Below are 14,670 nucleotides of genomic sequence, written 5' to 3'. Positions count from 1 at the left end.
GACACCTAGACAAGTACATACAGTAGTTCCCTTAGAGTGACGACACAGGTGGTGAAGAAGCTGTGTGACATGCTTTCCTTTATTAGTTGAGGCACCGAGTACAGCAGTTGGGACATCTTGTTACAGTTGCACAAAATGTTGGTTAGGCTACATTTGGAGCATATTGTGCAGTTTTGGCCACTGTGCAACAGGAAAGATATGATAAAACTCGAAAGGATGCAGAGAAGATTCAAAGGGAGGTTGTCTGGATTGGCGGGCAGAGGTTACAAAGACAGACTGGACAGATCGGTACTGTTTTCCCTAGAGAAAAGAAGGCAGAAAAATGACATGCTAAAGGTATATAAAATTAGGAGAGGCGGAAACAGGGTAGATAGACAATGCCATGGCAGAATTAGACAGCATAGGTTTAAGGTAGGAGGGAGAAGGTATAATGGGGATCTGAGGGGGAAATTGTTCACACAAAGATTAATTGATTTCTGAAATTAATTACCTGAGGAGGTGGTACAGGCAGGAACAACTGCAACATTTACAAATGAATGGACAAAACGCATGAATATTTGGATGGACAAAACATGAGAATATTTATTTAATGCAGTCAAGTAGATGGACAGCATAGATCTGGTGGGCCATAGGAGCGGTGCTTTACAACTCTATATGCTGAATCTGAAGCATAGATGAAAATGAACTGGCCTTTGACAAGGTGTGTGGAGGTGGAGTTCAAAACAGCATTGTATCATGGTGCCAAATACTCTGTGAATTCAATAATGTTCATTGCAGAAAATGTCATTAGCTATATTTGCCTATGGATAAAGCCACAGTAAAAATCATTGTATAGTCTAAAATAAATTTGACAGAGTGGGAGCTTCAGCTCTTATTGAGCACACAGATATATTTATGACCATAAGATGGTGGCGGAGAGTGATAAAATTTTGTGCGTGTGTAGCTCCCAAAGGAATCATCAGGAGCCTCAGTTGAAATCTGCAGCCACGGACGCTATAGTAAGCAACAGTGTTTCAAATGATGTTCAGATGCAGACTACCCAGAAAGCTAGTGCTCCCAGGGATCAGGGGACGTTCCCAATGTCTCAGAAAATGTGTCTGCCGGTGATGGCAGTTGGTGAAAGTGGGCCCTAAGGGATCTCCTCCATGCTATCCTTCTGGCTAATGTTCAGTCTCTTGAAAATGAAAATGGTTTCCTCAGAGCAAGATTGCAGTACCAGAGGGACATGAGGGACTGCTGCATACTTTGCGTCACACAGATATGGCTCAACCCCAGCACTTTGGACACAACACTCCAGCCCAAGGGCTTTACCTTCCATTGCCTGCACCAGACAGTGGCATCAGGTAAAGGTAGCGGCAGTGGTGCTTGCTTCTTGATTAACTGATCATGGTGCACAGTGGTGGTGGTTCTGTCTCCGTCCTGCTCCCACAATCTGGAACATCTGGCATTCAATTGCTGTCTATTCTATCTGCTGAGGAAGTGCTCTGCCATCAGCACGGTAACTGTGTATGTTCCACCACTTGCAAATGTCAAGCTGGAATAGATGAGTGCCATTATCAACAGTCAACACTGTTGCACTGTGATGTCTTCCCGACCATTGCAAGGGGACTTCAACAAGCTCGAAGAAGTCTTTGACCAACTACAACCAACAGTCACCTGTAGAAATAGAGCAACAAACACATTCAATCTCCGTTACACCATCAGCAAGAACAGTTACTTTGCCATCCCACATCTGCAAGTCTCATCATACGCCACATCAACTTCATCAAAGCCCACATGGGTGAGTGTGCACCTTTGAGAATATACTAGACACACCCAAAACCAGAAACACTAGACAAATCAGCAGATTCCATCTGCTGAGGGCAATATCTGCACCATTCAAGATCGCAAAACCTAATAGCATGAATAGCTGTGATGCTTCACTCCCTGGTTGGCTCAACATCTTTTAAACAACCTTTGACAGGAGGAGTAAAGCTACAGCTATTCAAATCCACACAGCATCTTGTGACCCTGTGACCTCTCTCAGAAGCTGATGTCAGAACATCCTTCATCAAGGTAACCCACTCAAGGTGTCAGGCCTGAATGTTGTACCTTGCAGCATAATAAAGGCCCAACAGCATTCAAAACTATTTTCAAACTCTCACTGCTGCAGTCAGAGGATCCCACCTGTTCAATAACGGCATCAATCATACCAGTGTCCAAGAAGGACATGGTGAGCTGCCTCAATGACTATCACAGAGTAACACTCACATCTAGTGCGATACGACGCTTTGAGAGGTTTTGTCATCACTGGTTAACAGGACTCTGAAAACATACACTGATTCCATAATCACGGTTTACTTACGTACACGTGGCCCCTGTCACCACACCACTTTGAGGTTAGAACAGAAGAAATCCATTTTTACACAGAAGTGACTGGCAGTTACAGATGTTGACAAATTGGTAAACTTGTGCATGTTCAAATTCCTTACTTGGAAAATCAATCACCATTCACCATACAGGTGTTAACATTCAATGGAAACTGCAAGCTAACAGCCAGTGATACTTTGAAGTTAGTAAAGTATTTGTCCTTTAGTCGAGTTTGTGCGTTTTGCATCCTTCTCTTACATATACATACCAAATGGATCCAGCCCCATGCTGTGCAAAGATCTTCAACGATTTTTCTTAAGAGACCCTTTATGTCCGGGCTGACTATACAATATCAGCTTCACCCTCTCCTTGCTGCACCTTCCACAGTTGGTCGTGGCTAGAATTAAGTCCTGCCTGAGCAAGGACCTGGGGCAGTTGCAATTTGCCTATCGCCACAACAGGTCTGCAGTGGATGTGCTCTCACTGGCCCTACACATGGCATTGGTGCACATGGACAACAACAATACATACATCAGGTTCCAGTGTAGCAATTACAGCTTGGCATTCAACACTATCACTATCTTAATACTAATGAACAATCTTCAAAACCTAAGGCTCTGGACCTGCCTGTGCAACTGGACTCTTGTTTTCCCCATCAGGAGACCACAGTCAATGCAGATCAGAAATAACGTTTCTTCAAGTTCAAGTTCAACTTTAACTTTAATTGTCATTCAACTATTCATGACTAGGGCAAAAGAAAGAGTGTTCCTCCAGGGCCAAAGTGCAAGACAGAGTACCAACAGTCACACACAGCGCAAAACATGTAGAGCACATGTAAGATAGCAAGCACATACAAGATAGCAGCAAAATACAGTCACACAAGAAAAGGTAGTCAAAGACCCCGAGTCCACGGATGTTGCAGAAATCTGCAGTTGAGCAAAATACAGCATGTCTTCTGTTGAGCGAACACTGGGGGGCAGCATCCACTCCAGCTGGGACACCACATTATTTATTATCGGAGTACAGACATGTCACCAGAGATTCCTTCTTTTACTGCAGGGATACGTAGCAAATCTATAGAACAGTAACTGTAAACAATGGACAACAAACTGTGCAAATACAGATATAAATAAATAGCAATAAATAACGAGCATGAGAAAACAAGATTTCTCATTAAATGACCGTAGTTATCACCTTTTGTTTAAGAGCCTGATGGTTGAGGGGTAGTAACTGTTCTTGAACATGGTGGTGTGAGTCCTGAGGCACCTGTACCTCTACCTGATGGCAGCAGTGAGGAAAGAGTGTGGCCTGGGAGGTGAGGATCTTAGATGATGGATGTTGCTTTTCTATGGCAAGTTTTCATATAGGTGTACTCAGTGGTTGGGAGGGTTTTACCTATGACATTCTGGCCTGACTCCACTACCTCTTGTAGGATTTTCCACTCAAAGGCATTGGTGTTACTGTAGTCATGCGCAACGCGCTACTAAAGAAACACACGGAGGCAGAGAGAGCTGAACTCAGAATGCCTTTACTGATTCAAAATTGCGCGCTTAAATCTCCCCTCCCATGAGCTCCCGTGACCCGCGGGCAGACATGACGTCAGACTGCCCCGAGCGGGTAGTTCCAAATGTGTCTGCCTGCGGCTCCCGATGACGGTTCGAGTCCCGCATGTGCGGGCCGCCACATTACTATACCAGTCCACCTTTGGAGGGGAACTCTGACTCTGATGCCTCTCTCCTTGGCGGCGGTAAACAGGTGACAATGTGGCTTGAGGTCTAGTCCTTGTCACAGCTAAGTCCACACAGCTTGTCCTCCATCTGCCAATATATCAATGAACTGGACTTGCTGCATTCCACATTAACGATGTCCAACAGGGTCTTGCGATAATAAGAAAAACAACTAAGAGGATCACGACATTAGACTGCACACTTCTTTCGCAAACCGACTCCTCCGACGCCTCTCTGAGCCAGGCAGCAGCACAATCGTACTATTAGGCTCCTTCAGTTTCTCCAGCAATGAGCACCCTGCTGATGGGGTAGATCCGCAGTACTTCAAGTTTAGATTCCCAGCGTGGTCTTACGATCATAAAAAGTACATTTAAAAAGGACAATAACACCTTTGGCTGACCCTATAGAAGCCACTGCCATCGAACATGCCACCATCTTACCATCCTAACTCACAATCAATACCGGCACACATCAAGCATGTGGGATTAGCCCATTGCTCTATACTGGCCAAGCATTTGTGAGTGACACCATTGTTGTTGATAGAATCTCATCTGGAGATGGGTAGCATACAAAAGTGAGATAGATGTCACCAAAATAATCTTGCACTCAGCATCACCAAGGCCAAGGAATTGATTGAGGTCTTCAGGAAGAGGAAGTCGGGCAGACTTCCTCATTGAAGGGTTAGCTCTGGAAAGGGTGAGCAGCTGTGAGTTCCTGGGCATCAACAACGTCTTAGAGAATCTATCCTGGTCCCAACTCATTGATGTAATCATGAAGAAGGCACACCAGTAGCTACATTTCAATAGGAGTTTGTGAAGGTTTGATATGTCACCAACAATTCTAACAAATTTCAACAGATGTACAGCAGAGAGCATTCTGACAGAAAAAGTCCATTACTATAGATGAGATTTTGAGGTATTTGGAGGCACGTGATAAAACAGGCCAAAGTCTGCATGGTTTCCTTAAGGAAAAATCTCACCTGACAAATCTTTTGGTATCCTTTGAGGAAATAACAGGCAGGATAGACAAAGGAGAATCAGCAGATTTTAAACAACACACACAAAGTGCTGGTGGAACACAGCAGGCCAGGCATCATCTATAAGGAGAAGAACAGTCGACATTTCGGGCTGAGGCCCTTCGTCAGGACTTACTGAAAGGAGAGATACTAAGAGATTTGGAAGTAGTGTGGGGAGGGGGAAATGCGAAATGATAGGAGAAGACTGGAGGAGGTGGAATGAAGCTAAGAGCTGGAAAGGTGATTGGCGAAAGTGATACAGAGCTGGAGAAGGGAAAGGATCATGGGGCGGGCAGCCTTGGGAGAAAGAAAGGTGGGGGGAGCACCAGAGGGAGATGGAGAACGGGCAGGGTGATGGGCAGAGAGAGAGAGAGAGAGAGAGAAAACAAACAACTAAATATGTCAGTGATGGGGTAAGAAGGGGAGGAGGGGCATTAACGGAAATTAGAGGTCAATGTTCATGCCATCAGGTTGGAGGCTACCCAGCTGGTATATAAGGTGCTGTTCCTCCAACCTGAGTTTGGATTCATTTTGACAGTAGAGGAGGCCATGGATAGACATATCAGAATGGGAATGGGACGTGGAATTAAAAAGTGTTGCCTCTGGGAGATCCTGCTTTCTCTGGTGGACCAAGTGTAGGTGTTCAGCGAAATGGTCTCCCAGTCTGCGTCGGGTCTCACCAATATATGAAAGGCCACAATGGGAGCACAGGACGCAGTATACCACACCAGCCGACTCACAGGTGAAGTGTTGCCTTACCTGGAAGGACTGTCTGGGGCCCTGAATGGTGGTGAGCAGATTTTGTTTCCTTGAATTTTCAGAAGGTCTTTGACAAGATGCCACACATGAGGTTGCTTAACGAGATAAGAGTGGATGTTATTACAGGCAAGAAACTAGTATGGATGGAAGATTGGCTGAGAGGCAAAGATTTGAAATTAAAACGGTCCAATTCTGGTTGGCTGCTGGTGATTAGTGATGCTCCACAAGTTGTGGTATTGGGACAGCTTCTTTTCATGTTATATTTCAATGATTTTGATGATTGCATTGATTGCTTTATGGCTAAGTTTGAGGATGATACAGAGGTGGAGGGGCTGGTAGTGTTGAGGAAGTAGGGAGTCTGTAGAAGGACTTAGACTGATTGGGACAGGGGTCAGCAACCTTTACCACTGAAAGAGCCACTTGGACCCATTTCCCACAGAAAAGAAAACACTGGGAGCCGCAAAACCCGCTTGACATTTAAAATGAAATAACACTGCATACAACGTTTTGTTTTGCCTTTATGCTATGTATAAACAAACTATAATGTGTTGCATTTATGAAATTGATGAACTCCTGCAGAGAAAATGAAATTACATTTCTGCATGCAACAAAAACATTTTGAACTCCGAAAAAAAGACTTTGGGTTGAAGGTTACTTTTAAGTAAAATACTCAACGTCTATTTGAGTCCTTCTTGTATTTATGAAAAACGCCAAACTTAAATTTGCCGCCAGCAGCAAACCAAAAATAACGTCAGCCAGCTGTCAACCTGAAAAATAAAAGGACTATTTCACTGAACAATGAAAACATATGAATATACGTAAAATAATAGGCAATTAAAATATTTATCATACTTGTTCAGGTTGACTCACACCTGACAATGCAGTCGTATTTAGTAGGGTTGGATCGATGCTTAGGGGAGTGACCGGGAAGGATAATGTGTTTTTTTCCTCTCTGAACTCACAGAAGCGTTTCCCAAACGATGTTTGCATTGCGATGATTGCAGAATGTAAATACTCCGAATTTATCATGTCGTGACCTTGTTTGAACTCTCTCAAATTGGGGAAGTGAGACAATGTGCCTTTCTGTAAATCTCTGGCAAGCAACGTCAACTTGCGCTCGAATGCCAAAACATCCTCCAACATGTGCAGGGCTGTACGTCCTTACCCCGTTGAAGAGCTGTGTTCAGCGTGTTCAGGTGCGCTGTCATGTCTACCATGAAGTGTAGCTTTTCCAGCCACTCTGGCTGTTCCAGCTCAGGAAAGTTGAGCCCTTTGCTGCCCAGGAAAGTTTTCACTTCTTCCAGACACGCGACAAAGCGTTTCAGCACCTCCCCCCTGGACAACCATCAGACTTTGTTGTGCAGCAGGAGATCAGAATATGCAATTTCCAGCTCGTCCAGTAACAAACGGAATTGACGGTGATTTAAACTTTTTGCCATTATTTTATTGACAATCTGAATGACAACATCCATTACTTCTGTGCATTCCGGAGGAAATGTTTGAGCGCACAGTGCCTCTTGGTGCAAGATGCAGTGAAAAGTCAGCAGCTTTCTGTCCAGCGACTTCTGCAGTAAAGCCACAATTCCCTTGTGCGTTCCCGTCATATTCGGTGCCCCCATCAGTAGCTACTGACACCAGATGGGTGGTCTTTATTCCTTTGGCTCTTAAACAATTCAAGACAGCCTCACAGATGTCCTCCCCCCCGTGTTTGGTCTTTTAGAGGTATCAACTCAATCAGTTCTTCCTGTGGCCCGGCAGAGTTTACATACCGGCAGAACAACGCTATTTGTTCAATATCACCTTTGTCTTTAGACTCGTCACAGGCAATCGAGTAGGCCACAGCTGAATTGATGTCTTTAATTTGCTGTCTTGTGATGTCTTCTGCCATTTTTATGGTTCTGTCTTTGACAGTCTTTGCAGAGAGGGGCATATCCCTGATTTTCTGCACAATTTCACTCTTGTTTTTAAAGTCCGTGAATAGATGTTCTGAAATCTTAATGAAAGATTCTTTTATATATTCACCATCTGTAAACTGCTTCCCGTGCCTGACTATTTCCTGAGCGGCAATATAACTGGCGTATGTCGTTGATTTTCCAGACTTCATCCATTTCTGGAAATGATTTTTGCTCAGATCAACCTTCCGCATCAGTTCCGAAACGGCTTTTTTTCTCTCATCTCCATCCGGATATTTTTGAGCAAAGGCTGCGTGTTTATTCTGGAAATGCCTTGCGACATTTGACTTTTTGTTGTTTGCTAGTTTCTCATTGCATATTAAGCATACCGGTAAACCAGTCTCGTCAACAGTGAAAGCAAATGAATCTGTCCACGTATCATTAAACGTTCTGTTTTCTTCAGTCACTTTTCTTTTTTTAGAATTCTCCATAGTTGGCTTACCTTGGATCGAAAAATTAAAGAAATCGCGCACTGGCGGGTGTCAGTAATTGGCAGTGGTGACGTATATTAATAGCGATAAAAACACGTTGTAGCGGTGTGCTCACGCAGTCAGTAAACTGCAGTCAAATAACTTTATTCGAAGTAAACAGCCTTGCTTTTAAGCCTCCCTCAACCCAGCCCCCATGGACGCAGATGCTGCAAAAGACGCGTACTCACAAACCCCCGTAGGCTATCTCCCTTAGCCGGAATGCTGGCTAATTGTGAGGAAATGTGTCGCCACACTTAGATTGTACAAGATCACCATAATCTTCAAATTTAGAATTACATTTCAAAAGCTAACAAACTAACATAAAATACATTTTAATTAAATACTGACCAATTATTTCCCAAAGCCACAGGGAGCCGCAGCACAGAGGTGAAAGAGCCACAAATGGCTCGGGAGCCGCAGGTTGCCGACCCCCGGATTGGGAGAATGGACAAAGAAGTGGCAGATGGAATATAGTGTAGGGAAATGTATGGTGATGCACTTTGGTAAAGGAATAAAGACATGGTTAAGATTTCATCATATGAACACATGTTGGGAAGAATTAACAGTGAGGGAAAAGTGCAAGACGTGTGGGATCAACTTTGGTTGTATGTTAATTTAAACTTCAATTAGAAGTTTTTTTCTGTTTCTTAGTTTTATATGTTTTCCTGTCATGGGATGGCTGTGTAAATATGCTGTACTGTATCTGCTCTATGATTATGCTGTGCTGCTTTGTAAAATAAGAATAAATATTAATAAAAATCTGAATTACAAAAAAAAAGACATAGACTATTTTCTAAATGATGAGAAAATTCAAAAATCAAAGGGTCTTAGGGGGCCATGTGCAGGATTCCCTCCATAAAGGTTAACTTACAGGTTGATTTGATGGTAAGGAAACTAAATGGAATATTTGCATTCATTTAGAGAGGGCTAGAATATAACAGCAAGGATGTAATGCTGAGACTATATAAGGCATTGGTCAGAGAACACTTGGAATATTATGATCAGTTTTTGGCCCCTTATCTAAAAAAACATGTGCTGGCATTGGAGAGGGTCCGGAGGAGGTTCACATGAATGATTCTGGGAATGGAAGGGTTAACATATGAGGAGCATTTAATAGCTCTTGGTCTGTACTCAATGGAGTTCGAAAGAATGAAGGAAGATCTCATTGAAACCTATTGAACACTGAAAGGCCTAGATCATGTTTGTGTGACATTGAATCAGGTTTGTGGGTCTGGCAAGTGATACAGAGAGCACTCTCTTCGAATAGATATATTAATCACTAATTTACAAACAGTAAAAATTTGACAAAACATTCATGTTCCCCAAGTTACAGACAATACAAAGCTGAATACTCTACAAACATACTTACATTCAACAAAAATATTTGGTTAGAAGTGGATGTACAGAATACCTTCTCAATTATCATGTGCATCCTTGCCTTAAACAAAGGAACAAGGGATCAAGTCCCTTCCATGTGTTATTTTATATACCCAAGATGTTTGAAACTGGACATCAGACATCTATCCAATGGGAAAAGCAGCTGCAGCTTCTAAACCTATCAATCACCATGGAAGCAACTTTTGATAATTGGAATAAAGCGTGCCTCCACAGGACAGAATATGGAGAGGATGGCTGAGTCTAGGCCCAGAGGGTACAGTCTCAGAAAAGGGGAACGTCCATTTCCAGCAGAAATGAGGAGGAATTTCTTTAGACATATGGTAGGTGAATCCGTTGAATTCATTGCTGCAGATTGCTGTGGAGGTCAAGTTATTGAGTATATTTAAAATGGAGGTCGATAGGTTCTTGATTAGTCAGTGCATCGAAGGTTACGGGAAGAAGGCAGGTGAATGGGATTGAGAGGGATAATAAATCAGACAGTTTCGATAGGCTGAATGCCTTCACTCTGTTTCTAGGTGTTATGGTTCTATTGGAGGTACTGTATAGGCAACAGCTTCAGATGCTACATGGCATTCTCTCCACTGGAGTACTCCAGGCACAGTTCAGGGAGGATAAGGCAGGTGGGAGAGCGGGGGTGGGGGATGCCATGCAGCTGGTGCGCAGAGAGGGAGTGAGATCCCAGAAGCTTCACGGATCTCTCCCAACCAGCCACCGGGGCAGGCTCCCAATATTTTGCAGGGGCTTTCCCAGTCTCCCACAGGACCAGGTCCCCGCACAGGCTCTGCAGCTCTAACAGAAGTCCCCAGCTGAAAAGCAGGAGGATCTCTGGGCAGCAATACCTTCTCTGTTCTGTTAGACCAGTGGGTGGTAGAGAGGCCCTGGAGGTGGCACAAATGCGGCACTTGTCCATACATCTCTTCTGTCAACATCATCCCGGGATGTAAGCAGAGGGCAGAGATTCATGTGTACTTCTTCCAACCTTGCCTGTTGTATTCAGTGCTTTAGATGTTACACTGACAAAACTGAATACAGTACGGGCTACCACTTTGATGAGAACCTGCACAATGTCCTTTATGCCTATCATCGGCTTCCAATTGCAATCCATTTCAAGTTTCTATTCCAGCACCAACCTATCTGTCTTGGCTGACCCTCTGCTTGAGTGAGGCCAAATGTAAGCTAAAGAAAGAATATCTCATGTTACACCTTGGTAGTCTATAACCCAAACCTTGATCCTTTTTTCTTCCAAGTTATTGCATCTGCAGCCTTTTCTGCATCCATTCCTTGGCAAATCTGTGTAAAGATCATCCCAATTTAATGCTTGTGTCTTGTTTGTACAAGAATTTATAAGGTTGCCTTTGACAGGTCGTTAATCTCATTCAGTTCTTTCTCTGACTAAAATGACAGTTTTTGATCAAGCTTAATGGCTCCCAAGATTGGCTAAAACTTTGCCATTGGAATTGGAATTGGTTCATTGTTATAAACACAAGATATTCTGCAGATGCTGGAAATCCAGAGCATCACACGCAACATTCTGAAGGAACTCAGCAGGTCAGACAGCATTTGTAGAAGTGAATAAACAGTCAACATATCAGCCCAGGCTCCTTTAACAGGGTTGGAAAGGAACATGGAAGAAGCTAACTAAGAATGTCAGGGGAGAGTAAGGAGTACAAGTTAGCAGGTGACAAGCAAAACTAAGTGGGAGGTGGTTTGGTATGGCAGGTTGTGCGATAAAGACAGAAGCTGGGTGGTGTTAGCTGGTAAAGGGCTGAAGAAGAAGGAATCTAACAGGAGAGGACAGTGGACCATGGATTAAAGGGAAGGAGGAGTAGTACTAGACCACAGCAGGTTAGAAGAGAAGGGGTGATAAAGGAGCCAGAACAGGGAAAAGTGAGAAGGGTGGTAAAGAAATTATCGGAAGTTGGAGAAATGGATGTTTGTGGCATCAGGTTAGTCTTCCTGGACGGAATATGACGCGTCGCTTCTCTAACCTGAGCTTGGCCTTATCATGGCAGTAGAGGAGCCAGTGTACGGACATGTCAGAATGGGAAGAAAAAGTCAAATTGAAATGGGTAGCTATGGGGAGATCCTGCCATTTGCATTGGACTGAGCAGTTGCTTGACAAGATGATCTCCTAATCTGCATCAAATCTCACCAATGTGGGGGAGGTCGCTCTGCAATTACTGGATGCAAAATTTGGCCCTGACACACTTGCAGATGAAGTGTCACCTCATCTGGGAAGACTGTTGGGGACCCTGAATGATGATGAGCGATGAGGTACATATATGGGCAGGTGAAGCACTTGTCACACTTGTAGGGATAAATGCTAGGAGGGAAACCAGTTTGGAGAGAAGAGTTCAAAGTTCAAAGTAAGTTTATTATCAAAGCGTGTATATGTTACTTTGAGATTTTCTTTAAAGCTTTAATAAGAAAAATAAAGAAATAAAAAAGAAATAAAATAAAAGCTACGAAAAATAAACAAAGACTGAAAACAACAACCAAAGTGCAAAAGAGACAAACTATGCAAATAAAAAATTAATACTGAGGACATGAGTTGTAACAGAGTCCTTGAAAGTGAATCTGTACTGTAGATTATAGATTCAGTTTGGAATTATGGTCAGTAAAGTTATCCATGCTGGTTCAGGAGTCTGATAGCTGTAGCCTGGACAAGGAAGTCATGTAGAGAGCATTCCCTATGGACAACACAGAGGGAAGAAGGGAAAGATATGCTTAATGGTAAGAAACCTCCAGAAATCAGAGAGGTCATGGAGAAACATGTGCTAGATACAGAGGCTCATGGGGTGGTAGGTAAGGACAAGGGAAACCTTGCCCCGTTATGACAACAGGAGGATGGAGTGAGGGTGGTTTTAAAGAAAATGGAAGAGAAAGGGGTGAGGGCAGCATCAATAGCAGTGAAAATGAAACCCCGTTTTTTGAAAGAGGAGGGCACTTCAAACATTCTAGAATGGAAAGTGGAGGTGGAGGAATGAGAGAAAAAAAACAGCATTTTTACAAGTGACAAGTAGGCTTGCAAAAGATATCAATAGATAATCAGACTTCAGAGATGGAAACAGATCGAATAAGGGCAAAGGTGAAACAAGTAAATTTGAGGATAGGGTGGAAGTTGGAGACAAAGTTGATAAAATTGACAAGCTCAGCAGGAAACAGCAGCAATGTAGTTGTTGATATAGTGGAGGAAAAGTTGAAGTGAGTTACCAATGTAGGGTTGGAATATTGACTGTACTACATAACTGACAAAAAGGTATCATAGCTAGGGCCCATATGCAAGTTCTCATGGCTACACATAGAGTTTGGAGAAAGTGGGAGAATGCAAAAGAGGAAGTGTTGAGGGTAAGGACCAGTTCTGGTGGACGGAGGAGGGTGGTGATAGAGAAAAACTGGCTAGGTCTGTTGTCAAAGAAGAAGCATAGAACTTTAAGGATGGTGGATGGAAGTTTATAACGGGCTGGTTGTTCATAGTGGAAATAAAGCAGTGTACGTCAGGCAAGTCAGAACTATTGAAGTGATGCAGAACGTGTGAAGTGTCATGGATGTAGATAAGAAGGGACTGAACCAAGGGCAACAAAATGGAGGCAAGGTAGACAGACACAATTTCAGTGGGGCAGGAACAGGCAGAAACAATGGGCCTACTTGCTCAGTTAAATGTGGATTTTAGGTCATCCTTGTTAAAGAATTAGGCTTTGAAATAGGGGTGACAGAAGATTAGCTCAGAGTCAGGGCAGGTCCAAGTTCATTGAGGTATGGGCTCTGGGGGATAAAAATAAGGCCCTTTCTGAGAATAGGCCATTCTGCCCCAGAGAGGGGAAGTTGAAGGTGACGGTGAAAACATGGCAGGATTTGGAGCTGGTGTCAGGGAAGGGAAAAAAGTCTAGAGGAGTCAGAGGTGAGAAGAGAGTTGAGGTGTTCATGGGAAGTGGAGTGGGATGAAGATGAGGGCTCAGAGGAATGAAGGATAGAGGGGAATCCAAGAAACTAGGGATAGGTGGAAGAAAAGGAGAATAGGACCCAGTGCTGGTGAGAAAGGTCTCAGCTTAAAGGTGCTCGAAGCTGCGGTCAAAACTGAAGCTAATGGCAGCAGGGGCCGTGAATTGCAGAGGGCCTAGATCTATGCCAAAGGCTGGTGGGGCCACAGTCTGGAGGTGAGTGATCTTCTGGTCCTCCCTGAATATGATGCAGGAGAAAAACTGGCAGTTTAAGGCCTGTATCTGGTGGAGGATAAAACATTGGAGAGGCCTGTGGTGGGTGGTAACAGACGTGGCAAAATCTCTCACCTGTATTAAACTATTTAAATAAGTGAGAAAGCGGGTTATGTGTCATTGACACACCTGAGGTTTCATTCTTCCTGCTGCCTTAGTGATTCGTTTGATAATATTCCAAAAGAATAACTATACAGGAATCAGGGAAGTAAACCTTTCATTTGAGTGTTTTTATTTTTTTGTGTTGAATATTTCCGATACTCCCCTTTTCAGGATAAGGGCTGTAGTAAAAGGGATTGAAATCATGCTACAGCTAGGCAAAGCCTCAGTTAATCCATGACTGGAAATTCTGCTCACCACACCTTCAGAAGCATCCAATCACGATTGAAAGAAAATCTGGAAATGTTGTTCACCTTGAAGTACAGGTATACCAAAATGCTTACAGGACTTTACAAGTTGAACCTGGATTTGGATTAATTCAGTTCACTTTATTTTCCATGAGGAACATTGTTTGTGCAATGGTAAGGACATCACAGAACTTAAGATACCACACCACACTACATGTAGTTAAACACAATATACTATAAATAAATGCTTGTAATTTAAAAAAGCAAATACACATAATTGACTGTTTTTACTATCAAAGGTGCTTTGCATAATTGAAAGGTGCTTTCAAAATTGGGTGTTGAAGAGGAGAATGGAGGAAGGAACAAAACTGGATAGGGCTTTTCTGGTGGTGAGGGCAGGGACCTGTAGTGGTGTCCAGATGACATGAGCGTGTAGAAT

At 43.3% G+C, this 14,670-nt stretch overlaps 1 protein-coding gene across 1 annotated transcript in view; it reads right to left on the bottom strand.

The window, feature by feature from the left end:
- Nucleotides 1-1,502: 1,502 nt before the first annotated feature.
- The window catches only part of LOC132405630 (organic cation/carnitine transporter 2-like), a 106,053-nt gene continuing 92,885 nt past the window's right edge, over nucleotides 1,503-14,670 (bottom strand). The window contains exon 11 of the mRNA XM_059990591.1: nucleotides 1,503-1,656. The gene's annotated coding sequence lies outside the window, so the exon portion shown is untranslated. The remainder of the gene's footprint in view (nucleotides 1,657-14,670) is intronic.

The sequence above is a fragment of the Hypanus sabinus genome, chromosome 15, assembly GCF_030144855.1.
Source record: "Hypanus sabinus isolate sHypSab1 chromosome 15, sHypSab1.hap1, whole genome shotgun sequence".
In the NCBI taxonomy this organism is placed as follows: Eukaryota; Metazoa; Chordata; class Chondrichthyes; order Myliobatiformes; family Dasyatidae; genus Hypanus; species Hypanus sabinus.
This window is presented reverse-complemented; position numbering and strand designations above follow the sequence as displayed.